Source organism: Cupressus sempervirens, chromosome 1, assembly GCF_028749045.1.
Source record: "Cupressus sempervirens isolate cs-2001-9-10 chromosome 1, ASM2874904v1, whole genome shotgun sequence".
Taxonomy (NCBI): domain Eukaryota; kingdom Viridiplantae; phylum Streptophyta; class Pinopsida; order Cupressales; family Cupressaceae; genus Cupressus; species Cupressus sempervirens.
Window position 1 is genome coordinate 703390694 of NC_143118.1, and position 14869 is coordinate 703405562.

The window sequence follows — 14869 nt, forward strand, 5'->3', positions numbered from 1 at the left end:
GAAAACTAGTGATGCTACTATCATGGCCAAGTTATTCTCTTTTGAAATAGTCAAATTGCATGAGGTTCCAAAAATGATCACCATTGATGGAGATACTAAGTTCTTGAGTCATTTTTGGAGGAACTTATGGAAGAAAATGGGAACAAAGTTATAGTTTAGTAGTGCTTACCATTCACATACTGTTGCACAAAAAGAAGTTGTCAATTGTAGTTTCGTTAATATGTTGTAATGTATTGTTGCAGAAAAGCCCAAAAAATAGGATTTGGCATTTCTCTAGGAAATTTTTTCTTATAACATCTCACTGAATAGGTCAACTGGCAAGTCACCATTTCAATTTGTTTATGGTCATAAACTTAAGGATGTTCTTGATTTGGTGTAACTTTCCTTGGGTGATAGAGCTAGTGATGATGGAGAAGCCTTTGTAGAGCACCTCTACCAATTGCAAGAAGATGTGAAGTAGAAGTTGTGAGACAATAATGAGTGATACAATGTTTCTACAAATGCTACTTAAAGCTATCAAGATTTTAGTGCAGGGATCTAGTGATGGTTTATCTTAGAAAGGAGAGGTTTCCTACTAGGACTTATCATAAGTTGAAATATACGAAATTTGGTACATGCCAAATTCAAAAGAAGATTGATGATGATGCTTATGATGTAGAGCTCCCCAATGGTGTTCATATATCTCCTGTGTTTAATATTTTCAATTTATATACTTTCCATGGTGATGATGCCTATGTTGAAAAGGAGGATGTGGTAGACTAGACACACACCATCCCATCAAGAAAAAGGAAAAGGTTGCATAGATTCTAAGCAAGAAGACTGTTCAAACTTGTCACGGTGACTACAATAGATATCTTGTGAAGTGGGAAGTGTTGGTACTTACAAATAACACTTAGATTATAGAATGGGATTCACAAAAGCATGATGAGCCTTTTTGGTGTTTGAAAATGTTACCTATTTCCAATTACCCTGATGAGAACAAGATGCATCTAGGGGCAGCTAACTCCCATTATCAACACATCCATTCAGACACCAGGCCAACTATAAGGCTATACTCCTTCTGCACTTCAGGCTCTGCAAAACCTAGGCGGGTGGACCTATAGATTCTTTATATGGTACCAGTTGTCAAAGCATACACTGAATCTAATATGAAGCAGATAAAAACCCCTAAATCTTCTATACTCAACCAGGAATCATAAGCATGAAAAAGCTAAGAACATAACTCATGAAACTGGCAAGCTAAGTGCGGGTTAACATTGAATAGCTTTCAACATAAAAGGGAAAATTGATTTAATATGTTGATAACAGCAAGACCCAAGTATGAACAACAGAACTTAATGATCCTATCTCTGACCAGTGCCTTATTTATTGGGCAATTAAATGAATCATAACCATACATCTCCTGGAAACCTCAGATGTATCTCTACATCAAGATCCTTGATCTATCTTTCACCTTGTGAATAGACATCTGCTACAGAATGAATCTCATACTCAGAACATCCTATCATGAAATCTGCAAACCCTGTGACAAATATCAAGCAATTACATGGTTCTTTGTTCCATAAGCAAGACATTTTAACCCCATACATTTCAAAACGAAATGCAACCTAATTCATGCTCTTTGATCACAAATTAGAAGAATTAACAAAGCCATAATCAGGAGACAAGATTCAGACTAAACTTCAAACCTTTGCTGCTCTTTATTTGCTTTTCTTGAAACCAAATACATGAAATGTACAGGAAACAACTCATAAATCACCTAACAGACCAGAACTATCTGCATAAAACATGAATGTTGCTCAATACAAAAGAGAAATGCTGGGTGTGTGGCTTTCACAGCCTGAGCAGAGCTCCAAGAACTGGAAATAGAAAACCAAAAAACAACCTTTTTTCAGGGAAGAAGACAGAATATGTATGGAGAAGGCAATTCCCGGATTTGATTTGCAATTGACACTTGTCTATCTGAAAAACCTTCTTAACAGGTTAAAACAACTCTTTAATCTTTCCCCTCAACTGGTGAATCAAATCTTTTCATTTTACCTCTCAAGAGCCTCAAATATCTCAGCAACCTAATGATGAAATAATGTAACTGATTTTGATAAAATAAAAAAAAGAACTCAATGTAAAAAGTGAAAATCAGTTCACAGTGACCTCCAAAATGCAAGAAAATTGCTGAGAGTTGATTTTTCTCCATATTCAGATCCCAACAAGCTTTTAAAATTGCCCTCTAACCAATTTTGATGCTCTAGAATCAAGTTTGCTCATTCTGTCGCTAATGGCCCAAGAAACACAAATTGACCTATAACTCAAACTGGTGAGCACCTGTGCAAGAAACAACCTCAAATTCGGAAAATTCAGATCTTCCCGGTTCCGATGGTATATTGGAGTGCCCAATTTGGTTAAAAATTGCCCCAGATATTGCCTTTTGAAAATCTCAGTCTTGTTCATGACTTCCATGTAGTTTTGCAAAAATTTCAACTTTTATATAGTTTCAAACTATATGATAAGTGAAAATTTATTTTAAAAAAATCTACCCCACATGATTTTTTTTTAAAAAATTTTAAATTTTTTTTTTTTTAACCTTTGAAAATTCCACCATATGTTTCACTCGGGTCAAACTTGGTTTGACCATATCGCCATGTGTCACGTGCTAATTCGCTGATTTGACTCTTGCCGGATTCTTAAGTTTTCCGGCAACCTCGCTATATCGCTAGCCAGATTTTTGAGATTTTTCGGTCGGATTTGCTGCTGACGTCATCATTTGGGCATGCATTTTTATTTAAAATTTATTATGTCATTGCCTAACTGGACCCACCTACACATGCACTTGGCTTCAAAAGCCACTGTCTTATTGACACTAAGCATTGGACTGCAAATGTATTTAAACATTATTTTAACTCCCCACAGCTCCAATGTGGGACAAATGAAACTTAATGAATATTAGATCAACACACCTATAGATGCTCTTCTTGTGCTATGGCTTTGCATATCTGCTGTGTAGAGCATTTCATTGCCCATTGTGAATGTTTATTTCAAAACCTGGGTGTTAACTTGCTGTCCCATATGAAGTTCTTCACCTGCAAAATGTAGATCTCCCTTCTTTGGTCATTTTTTCCATGAATCTGCAGACTCCCCATAGTGCTGGTCGTTTTTAAGCTCATGGGCATTTATAATGGAGTTTCCCCCTTCTAAAAACGTGAGACTCTTGCTGGGAGAAACCGTGAGCTTTAAAAACATGGATTAATGCTTCCCTTTATGTATGGATCATCCTCTTTTCATTGCCTGTTGCAAAAACGTGAATCATTCACCCTTAATGATGCAACCATTTTAGAAAGTGGGCAGCCGCTTCTTTCTTTTGGCTCGTGGGTGTTCAGCTGATGAATGCTGCCCATAAAAAACACACATCCATAAATCTCCCACATTGTATTATTATTTTTTATTTGAACACCAATGTCATCCTTTTATTACCACATATTTCTTAAAACATTCCAATCATCCAGTATCTCAAATGTTTTTTTTTTTAAAAACACACTCTTGATCAAGACAAACAATCCTTTGCACATAGTCGAATCCACTATGAAATCTCTGTTGGGAGGCCCACCAGGTGGCCATAAAAACTGATCCAATCAAGTAATCGGGCTATGAAAATTGGCATGAGTGTTCAAACCTAAACACTCTACCATACTGTAAATTTTCAGCCAATAACAAATTCCCAGTCAAGAGATTTTAATTGCCGAACATTGATACTTCAATTACCCTGCAGGCAAATAGTGTTAAAAAAATGTAAACTCGGCTCGAGTTTGGCGTTATAAAACTGGGCTATTGATCGCTTGGGGTTCTGAAAACCTGGATATAGGTTCTTTGCCATGAGGAGAATATAATTCTATGGTTTAGGCTCATGATGAATCACAGGGCACGTTTGGCGAATTTCCGAAAATAGGCACTTGGAAATTTTAACTGGAAAATGTGTCACAAAGGAATTTTTGGCAAATGTACGGACATAAGAAAGTATGCAAATGGATTTGTCATGACTTGGGAACTGGCATACTTCAAGGATTTTTAGGAGACAACACAATGATATAATCCATTTAGGCTCACCAATCACAGGATCAAAGTTATAACGTGCCGAACAGGGCTACGGATCAATCTGGATACCTTAGCCATAACAAAACAATGCAAACTGGGTTTTTGATCATGTTAGCAAACTGATCAAATGGATTCGACATGATCTAAAAATTGGAACATATGAAGTGTCTTACCCCTAGAACACAATGCAAAAATAATTTTTTCATTTGGGTCAACTGGGTCAAAGATATGATTGGTCGAACAGGGCTTCCTAGAATTGTGATCAACTAGTTAAATGCAAAAAACAGTAAATGACCAACTTTGCGGGGTGCAAAACCTAGTCAAATGGATTCGAAAAGACTTGAAAATTGAAACATAGGTTCTTTGTTATACACACTAAACATCCCCAAAGTGACTAGTCATGACACAGTCCTGGGTAAAAGATATTCAGATACAAACTGGGCCTCTGATCGCTATTTGACACTTGGTAGAATTGCAAATTTTGACACTAGCTCAAAATGGGACTTCACAGAATGATTCGGGATGGCAAAATAACATTGTGGATCATATGCATATGTCAAATGAAAGGTGTTAAGCCACTCAAACACCATCTAGGCGTCAAGCTACCAACTGACCACATGCATAAAAGGCACTTTAGGACATGATTTTCCAAAATTTTCAAAATGTGACTAAAAATGAAGCATGCAATTTTCAGTCCCAACAAGCCTAAATAGAATTAGTTTGAGAACCAAAACTTGGAGGAGGTGTGCTCTTTTCAAGTAGGGGAGAATGATGCAAAGAAATCAGAGGGTCATGACTGTTGACTTAGATGTGGGTTTTGGTCAAGATTTACTTGTAGCGGTCATAACTTTTGACTTGAATGCGGGTTTCTGCTAAAATTTTACAAGCATTTGCATGAGGAGTTATTTAGATTATTAATGGAGCTTAGCTTGATAGGTGGCCATTTTGGCATTTTTTCAAAAGCCTAAAATACCATCTTGACCATTGAAATTGGCTTTTTGTGTTTTTCTCAATTTTTTCAGAAAGTTGATTTTGTAATAAATCTGAAACCATATTTTTGATTTTATTAATTAGTTGGAAATTCATTTTCCTTAGTTGGGGGATTTTCTTGGAAAAAATTGGGATTCATAGGATGAGTTTTGAAAATTACAAAAAAAGGAAAAATCCATTTTTCCCAAAAAAATTGCCAAACATGGTAATTTTTAGAATTGGAATAAGGAGCTGCATTCTTTTATCGTAGAGGTAAAGTAGAGTTATGAAAGTTTAATGAAGAATTATGGAAATCTAAAAATTCAATGTTATGTCATTTTCTAATTTATCATTTTGGTTACATCCTGATACTTCATATTTGTTATACTAGATGTTGGGTTATATATCAACAAGCTAGAAGAATGTCTAGATATGAACAACAATGATGGGGTTCAACTAGCCAACTACATGATAAAAAGTCTCCCTCATTTTGATGATCTCATTCTAATTGCTAAAATGGTGGATGGCCTGAGGGAACACTTGAAGACTCTGGATGTCTTTTGCAATTTGTTTGGTATGCAAATGAACACTACCAAAATTAAAGTGATAGTTTTCTCTCTAAGAAAAACTAAGATACAACAAAATAATTTTCCTTTTTAGAAAAACCCATTAGAGATAGTGGAGGAATACAAATATCTTGGCATTCATTTCCACACCATGCTCTATTGGGAAACTGGTAGAACAAAAATAATTCAAGGAGGGTGGAAAACATTATACTTCCTTCATAATAGATGCAGAATTGTAGAGCTATTGGAGTCAAAAATAAAAAAGATGATCTTTAGGTTGTTGGTCATTCTAGTAACTTTTTATGGATTTGAGTTATGGGGCAGTGGCTTGTCATGTCAGAAATGGAGACAAGTGGAAAATATGCAAAAACATTTAATTACCAGTAGTCTCAAAATAAATTTGATAGTCTGCTACGAGATCTTAATGGTGGAAATGGGTATGTTTTCTATAGAGGCTTCAACTATGGTCTCATTAGTATGCTACTTAAAGAAAGCTCAAAGCATGGAAGGAAATCCCTAGCACAAATTGATCATAGAGGAAAAACTGGATAGAAGAAAAAATACATGGATGAAACAAAATATCAAGTGGATGGGAAAATAAAATATTAATATACAGGACTACCCACATAACATTGATGGAATACCAAATTTTACAATAGAAAAATTCAGGAAACTTAAATCAACAAATCAAAATGGGTGTAAAATATATTATTATATTAAGGAATTCAACTGAATGAGGGATATTGAAGAGAAAGTGTATATAGTAGAAAATATCAGCTAAAAACCCAAAATGATCACCGTGCAACTTAGGACAAGCTCACATCATTTGAGGTGTGAAACTAGGAGATGGATAATTCTAAAATAGGAATGGGAAGAGACATTGTGCCTATTTTTTAGCTCAAAAATGGAGACAAGATGAAATTTGATCTTATACTACTGTGGGGTGAGTGCACCAAGTTGTGGTGCCAAACAGATGACATGTTTTTTCTTTTTTCAAAATATCCAATAGTGCACATGCACTATAGTGCATACGTGTTGTACTGCATACATGCTATGGCATGGGCTCAGGATTGCATAGCCCAGGCCATAGTGCATGTGTATTAGTGCATGTGCACTATGGGATTCTCCATAGCACATGCGCACTATTGGAAATCACATAAACAAACAACACCTACTCTCTCTCCCTCTCTCCCCCCCCCTCTCTCTACGACTCCCTCTCTCTCTACCTCTACCTCTCTCCCTACCACATCCCCTCTCTCCTTCTTTGCATCTTTTATCATACTCTTTACCTCATCCCCCCTCTCTCTGTACATCTTATCCCATACTCTTTCCCTCCCTCTCTCTCTCTCTCTCTCTCTCTATATATATATATATATATATATATATATATATATATCCCTCCCTCCTTCTCTCCCTACCCCATCCCCCCTCTCTTTCTATCTCTCTCTCCCCCATGCTCACCCATCCCCTACTTTATGTTCCTCTCTCACTTTCTATGCATCCTATCCCATGTACTCTTTGAACACCCATCCCCTACTCCTAATCAATCTCTCCCAATCTCTCTCCTATCCCTACTCTCTCTCTCTCTCTCTCTCTCTCTCTCTCTCTCCCCCATCCCCTATGCTATCCCTCTCTCTCTCTCTTTCTATGTATCCTATCCCATGTACTCTTTGAATCCCCATCCCCTACTCCCCCCCTCCCCTCTCTCTCTCTCTCCCCCATCCCCTACTCTGTCCCTCTCTCTCTCTCTCTTTCTATGTATCCTATCCCATGTACTCTTTGAATCCCCATCCTTACTCCCCCCCCCCCCTCCCTCTCTCTCTCTCTCTCTCACTCTCTACCTCTTTCCCTACCCCATCCCCTCTTTCTTTCTTTACACCTTGTCCTATACCCTTTCACTTTTTTTGTACTCTCTCTCTCTCCCTCCCATCCCCTACTTTGTGTCCCTCTCTCTCTTTCTATGGATTCCATCCAATGTATTCTTTCAACCCCCATCCCCTCCTCCCTATCAATCTCTTCCACTCTCTGTCTCGTACCCTATTCTTGCTCTCTCTCCCTCTTCAACCCTCCATCTCTCTCTTCCTCCCTCTCTCCCTCTCCCTCCCTCCTCTATTTCTCTATCTCCCTCCATCTCTCTCTCTCTCTCTCTCTCTCTCTCTCTCTCTCTCCCGCTCTCTCTCTCTCTCTCTCTCTCTCTCTCTCTCTCTCTCTCTCTCGCTCTCCCCCCTCTCTCTCTTTCTATGCATCGCATCCAATGTACTCTTTGAACCCCCATCCCCTCCTCCCTATCAATCTCTTCCACTCTCTCTCTTGTACCCTGTTCTTTCTCTCTCTCCCTCTTCATCCCTCCCTCTCTCTCTTCCTCCCTCTCTCCCTCTCCCTCCCTCCTCTATTTCTCTATCTCCCTCCGTCTCTCTCTCTCTCTCTCTCTCTCTCTCTCTCTCTCTCTCTCTCTCTCTCTCTCTCTCCCCCCCCCCATCCCCTAATCTATGTCCCTCTCTCTGTTTCTATGGATCCCATCCAATGCACTATTTAAACCCCCATCCCCTACTCCCTATCAATCTCTCCCACTATCTCTCTCTCTCCTATCCCTTTCTCGCTTTCTCCCCCTCTCTCCTCCTCTCTCCCTCCCTCTCCCTCCCTCCTTCTCTATTTATCTACCTCCCTCCATCTCTCCCTACCCCATCCTCTCTCTCTCTCTCTCTCTCTCTCTCTCTCTCTCTCTCTCTCTCTCTCTCTCTCTCTCTCTCTCTCTCTCACTCCCTCTCTCTCTATCTCTCACTTAGATACACACACATGCTCGCCCATCCCCTACTTTATTTTCCTCTCTCTCATTCTATGCATCATATCCCATGTACTCTTTGAACCCCCATCCACTACTCCTCTCTCTCTCTACCTCTCTCTTTTTTTTCCTCACATGTTGTAATCTTACTTCATTTCTCTCTCTTTGGATCTCATCCAATGTACTCTTTGAACTCCCATCTGATAAAGAGGGAAGTTGGCGGTCTTCAACTACACAAGAAAATTTAGAAACTTGAGAGGTTTAGGCACTGTAGTCTAACAACCAATTTAAATGCTTCAAGGATCCAACTTACCAAAGCCCTATACAACACTCTTCATTTTCACTTTGACAAATATGATATCCAAATCACCAAGTACTACAAAAAATGTTTGTAAAGGTGCATTGCTATTATCTCCTCCATGAAATTGCAACTAAAATATAAGCCTTAAAAAATGTTTATGCAAAATAAAGATCACCAAATCAACAACAATCATTTCTTCTAACCCGATACCATGTATTAAACCATTGGGATCGATGTTCAACAAACATACAAATATTCAAGAATGGTTAACCTTTAAACTTGATTCCAACAAACATATTAAACTTTATTTCAACACCCATTACACATATGTGTAACTATTCTGTCCTTTCAACCCAACGAAACACAAACATTTAAATGGTTGACTTAATCTCACATCTACATATGCTTGATTAGTATCATACAATACATGTTAGTTAAGCCATTCCATGAAGATTAGGCCTTCTATATTTGTAGATTGGCTCTCATTTCCTTAAACCTTGCTACAATCACAAACTTAAGCAAAGAAAATTTAATATTTTACAGATAGGCATGATAGTGAACTAAATGCAATATAAAAACACAACAACTAACCAATGAAATGTTTGAGAGAGTTCTATCAATGCATAAGGAAATTAGTATAATCAAACTAAAATGCTAAGAATGAAAAATTTTATAGGAAACCAAGAGTTTTATTGCTTGATTATTCTAATGATGCCCTTAACTTTTTGTTATCTTCCACTTGTTCTTTCACTATCTTTGCCAACTCCATATTTGTCAACCTTGTAGGAATCTCTTCTTCTCCCTTAGACATGGCTACTTGATCAACTTTGTAAGAATCTAAAATAGGGCTACTCTTCCCAGGATAATTCAACTACAAGGGCTCACTAAGGGATTGAAGAGCCAATTACACTTCCATGAAACCTTTCCTCATCTTTGGTACCACTTGATGCAGAGGGAAGGTGGCGGTCTTCAAGTTAACAAGAAAATTTAGAAACTTGAGAGGCTTAGGCACTGTAACCTAACAACCAATTCAAATGAACTTACCAAAACCCTATGCAACACTTTTCATTGCCACTCTAACAGAGATGATATCCAGATCACAAGTACTACAAACAATGATTATAAAGGCACATTTCTATTATCTCCACCATGGAATTGCCACTGAAATAAAGGTCTTCAAAAATGTTTGTGCAAAGAAAAGATCACTGAATCAACAATAATCATTTCTTTAGACCTGATACCATGTATTAAACCATTGAAATTGATGTTCAACAAACATACAAATATTTAAGAATGGTTAACCATTAAAGCCAATTCCAACAAACATATTAAACTTTCTTTCAACACCCATTACACATATGTGTAACTGTTCTGTCCTTTCAACCTAGTAAAACACAAACACTTAAATGGTTGAATTCATCTCACATCTGCATATGCTTGATTAGTATCATACAATACATGTTAGTTAAGCCAATCCATGAAGATTAGGCCTTCTATATTCACAGAATGGCTCTTATGTCCCTAAACCCAGTTGTAGTCACAAACTTAAGAAAAGAAAATTTAATATTTTACAGATAGGCGTGATAGTGAACTGAATGCAATATAAAAACTCAACAACTAACCAATGAAATGCTTGAGGGTGTTCTATCAATGCATAATTAAATTATTACAATCAAACTAAAATGCTAAGAATCAAATAGTTTACAAGAAATCAAGAATTTTATTGCTTGATTTTTCACTAGATTACACTCATCTTCCTCTGTCCCGTAACATAGACCTTTTAAAAAGACTCCCCTATAACTAATTCCAACAAACTATCATAGTTTAGTTGGATATTTAAGTTTAAAATCATTACAAACTTAACTTCCCTATAAACTAGTCGTTACTTTTTTTATTCAGATGTTTGAACTTGAAAAGCCATACAATGGTTTTATTAAACATTAAATTATTTTCTATACCTAGACCTATCTTGAAGACCTAATAGAACCTTTGTACAAAATTAATCCATTACAATCTAATTGCTATTGCTTTGGATAATTACAAACTCACTTTTAATGCTTTGAGAACATTAGGAATTGCATTATTTTAGCATTATTATAGGTTCCAACACTATTCAATAGATTTGATGACCTTGTTTATACATTCCTCCCATCTAATTTGTTTTGAGGGTCTTTACGATCTTCATAATCTTCAACTGTGGCTTGAATATTTGAGGTGCTCTTGCACCACCATCCCCCCCCCCCCCTCCCACTCTCTCTCTCTCTCTCATAGGAGTTGATAAAATCCAACTCCATAGCTTACCAAGATCACCTACATGGAAATAACCTATTGAAGGGAAAACAAGAAGGAAGAGGTGGAGCTTGGAAAAACCGTAAATAGACTTGAGAGAGAATATTGCAAAAGAAAGAAAATTTATTTACAATGAAAAAATGAGATAAGAAAATACAATGAGAGAGCTTGAATGTAAGGGCCTCATAGAAGCTTGTAGAACAAGCTAGAAGGAGGTAGAAGATGAGGTTGACAACTAAGTATATGTCCACAAAAAGGTTGAACATGCTAGAAGGGAACAAACTCCTGTATTGTCAACAAATAATCACTACAACTAATAAATGAATGTATTAACCTAAACTTAAGAAAGAATAAATAATTAATAATTAATTATTTCCTCTAACATTCCCCCTTAAGTGCAACTTAGGGGAATGCCTTAAGCTCACAAAACTAAGATGAAATGCATAATGGGTCCTGGCAATAAGGCCATGTTAGGTACCCATGTAAAATGCAAAGAAATGGAACCTCTAAAAATAGGGAAAGAGAGAAAATCACATGGGAAAAACCCTCCCCCCAAAAGAGGTAAGAACCTAGTGAAGAATTGAAGAAGCCTCCTACTACTGGAATGTCCCATAAAATAGGAACAAAGAGTGATCATGAAGAACATCACTGAAGCATGAAGAAGTCAAAAATTCTACCATCAGAAAGAAAATGATAATCTAAAGCACCTCCATGGAAGAGGAAGGCACAAACTAAGTGTGTCTATATGGTAGATGATCCATCTCACCGAAATGCATAGGTCGCTAGCCACTGTAATTGCCTCGTATATAGGATCAACCATTGAATGCATAGATCACACTATTGAACCATTGAACCAAGGAAGCATTAGAACACTAGAATAACCCCCCTTAATGCAGATAGGGTGAGATGATAGGTAACTAAAAAGGTGGGCTAATATCCTCTACAGATAGAACCAAGAATGATGAGAGAGTGGAAGAGGTACAAACACCTATAGAGACACGGTCACATCGATGCTGCGTGAGATAAAAAAAGGAAGAAGGCACAAAATGGAAAAGAAAACTATCCCCCCCATGGCGCTTTATAAAAATAGTGTAAGTAAAACTATCTCAAACCAACATTCATGAACCTGAAATGCAAGAGTGGCACTTCATCTCAGTGTGTGTACATAAAAGTTCTTACAAATGATAGCTACAATGATTAGAAAAGGAAAAAAATTGATATAAAAGATAGTACAACCCAAGACAAAAGATCCCATGTCATGAAAACAATCCTTAGACCTAGAACTACAAAGATATCCACCAGAGAACAAAAATACCAAAAAATATGATAGAAAGAGCATGGGGAAAAATCTAAAGGAAATAATAGTATTTTTGAAAAGATGACAAAACAAGCTTTCCAAAAATATAATGTTTTCAAAAGATGGACATGGGATGCAAAAGATATGCATCTAGGAGTCAAAAATAGAACTTTGGACTTCAACTGCAAAAACAAACAATAAGACTACATCAAAACTTGAAAATATCTACACCAATGTCTCTGCCTTAGAACTAACTTTCTAGTGCTTCTTTTGGATCTAAAAAATACATTTGTATGCTTAAGTTGTGGCCAAAAAACCAACTGTAGGTCAAAAAGGACCCTAGAGAGGTGTAGGAGGGCTGATGATGCAATGCTAATCTTATGCTAATGTCAGCAACCTACTGCAATAAAATTGACAGCTTGCTAGCCATTGCAGCAAAATAATAAGCCATGTAGCATGCCACATGGATGCCATATGGTAAGGTGGTGAGCTAGCTAGTGATGTGGCAGGGTCCACATGGCAGATGCCAACGTGGCACTTGTGCCATGTGGTGCTCAGTAACTGGAGTTGAATATGTTAAAAAACCACATGAGTAGTCTAAGTTATTGGGCCATAGAGCGATAGAGCATGAGCACAGGAACTAGGTGTAGAATTGGTGGAGGCAACGAGAAACGGAGGCACCACTAGTGGAGGCGGTGGGTGGGTAGACCATCGGTGGTGGCTATGTTATAGTGGAGAAAGGGAGCTATAGCCGGCTACAGTGGGGGATGGGCTGAGTGTTGGCAAGGTTGTGGTGGTCCCACAGTGGTGTGGTGGCAGCCTTGCACTTTTTAAAATAAAATAGTAATAAATGCCCAAAAATCATCCGTAAGGGTCTGTACGGCCTCCTGGACAAATTTTTTTTGCCTCCTAGAGCTCCTGTCACCAAAATTAGCAAATTTTATATGAATCCTAATTGTAAATGGCCTTTTAGATCCAATGGTAGTGTCTTTTTAGACTCAAAGTGCTCTAAAAAGTGCTCTTCCCCTAGATTGAAGAAAAAAGCAAAAACAAACTAGAGTTTGTGTCTCTTAATTGTGTCTTCAAAAATCCTTCAGCAAAGAAGCAGCAGGGAGGCTCTCATACCATGTAGAAGTTGATAAAACCCAACTCCATAGCTTGCCAAGATCACTTACATGCAAATAACCTATCGAAGGGAAACCAAGAAGGAAGAGGCAGAGCTTGGAAAAACCTTAAACAAACTTGAGAGAGAATATTACAAAAGAAAGAAAATGTATTTACAATGAAAAAATGAGATGAGAAAATACAATGAGAGAGACTGAATATAAAGGCCTCATGGAAGCTTGCAAAACAAGTTGGAAGGAGGTAGAAGATAAGGTTGACAACTAAGCATATGTCCACAAAAAGGTTGAACATGCTAGAAGGGAACAAACTCCTGTACTATCAACAACTCATCACTACAACTAATAAATGAATGCATTAACCTATGTAAGGTTAAAAAAATAGAATAAATAATTAATAATTAATTATTTACTCTAACATCTCTTCTCTCTCTCTCTCTCTCTCTCTCTCTCTCTCTCTCTCTCTCTCTCTCTCTCTCCATCTTATCCTATATGCTTTCCCCCATCCCCTACTCTCTCTCTCTCTCTCTCTCTCTCTCTCTCTCTCTCTCTCTCTCTCTCTCTCTCTCTCTCTCTCTCTCTCTCTCTCTCTCCCTCCTACCTTTCTCCCTCTCCATTCGCTACTCTTGTACTCTCTCATTCAACCTTAATCCCTCTCTCTCTGCAAATCCTACCTCATACTCTTTCTCCATTCCCTTCACTCTCAATCCTCTCTTACACTCTACATCCTATCCCCTTCTCTCTCCCCATCCTCTAGTCTCTCTCACTCTCTACCCTCTCTCCCTCTCCTCCTCTCTCCTTCCATCTCTCCCTATCCATCCTCTCTTTGAAATAGAAGGCTTAGAAATCACATGCACATTATTTAAGCCTTGAATTTAAAAAGCTTTAAGTATTGCACAGACATTATAGTGCATACACACTATTGTGCACACACACTATATAAAGCATTGGATACCACCAAGCCTAGGGATTGGATTTGCCTTGGTGATCCAACCCAGAGGTTTGGAGACTCTAAACTAGTCTAAGATGTGTTTTGCTATAAGTATACAAATAATGGTTAATTTTTCTTTCATGCTCTCCTTCAAGTTTTCTCATGCTCGAGAATCAATAAAACTAGGTCACATGAAATTGTAGGTCTTTGTGTTACTTATATAACCATATAATTTATTTTTTATTTGAAAAATTTAAAGCCTTTCAACTATAATTTCATTTGAATGTATGTCCATTTTTTGTCAAAAACCAACATGTACTAATTGGGCTATAGATTTTAGCTTATCTATTGAATTTCAAAACAACTTAGTTTTTTAGAAACTAGACTCCCTTCTACACACTTTGGAAAAAAGAAGTTTTGATTTTAAACTAGTTTTCAATTATTTCTAGGGGGAGAACACAGATATTTCACATTTTTGGGATGTGTCCAATTAAAAAATTTAGAAAAATATACACATTATAAAATTA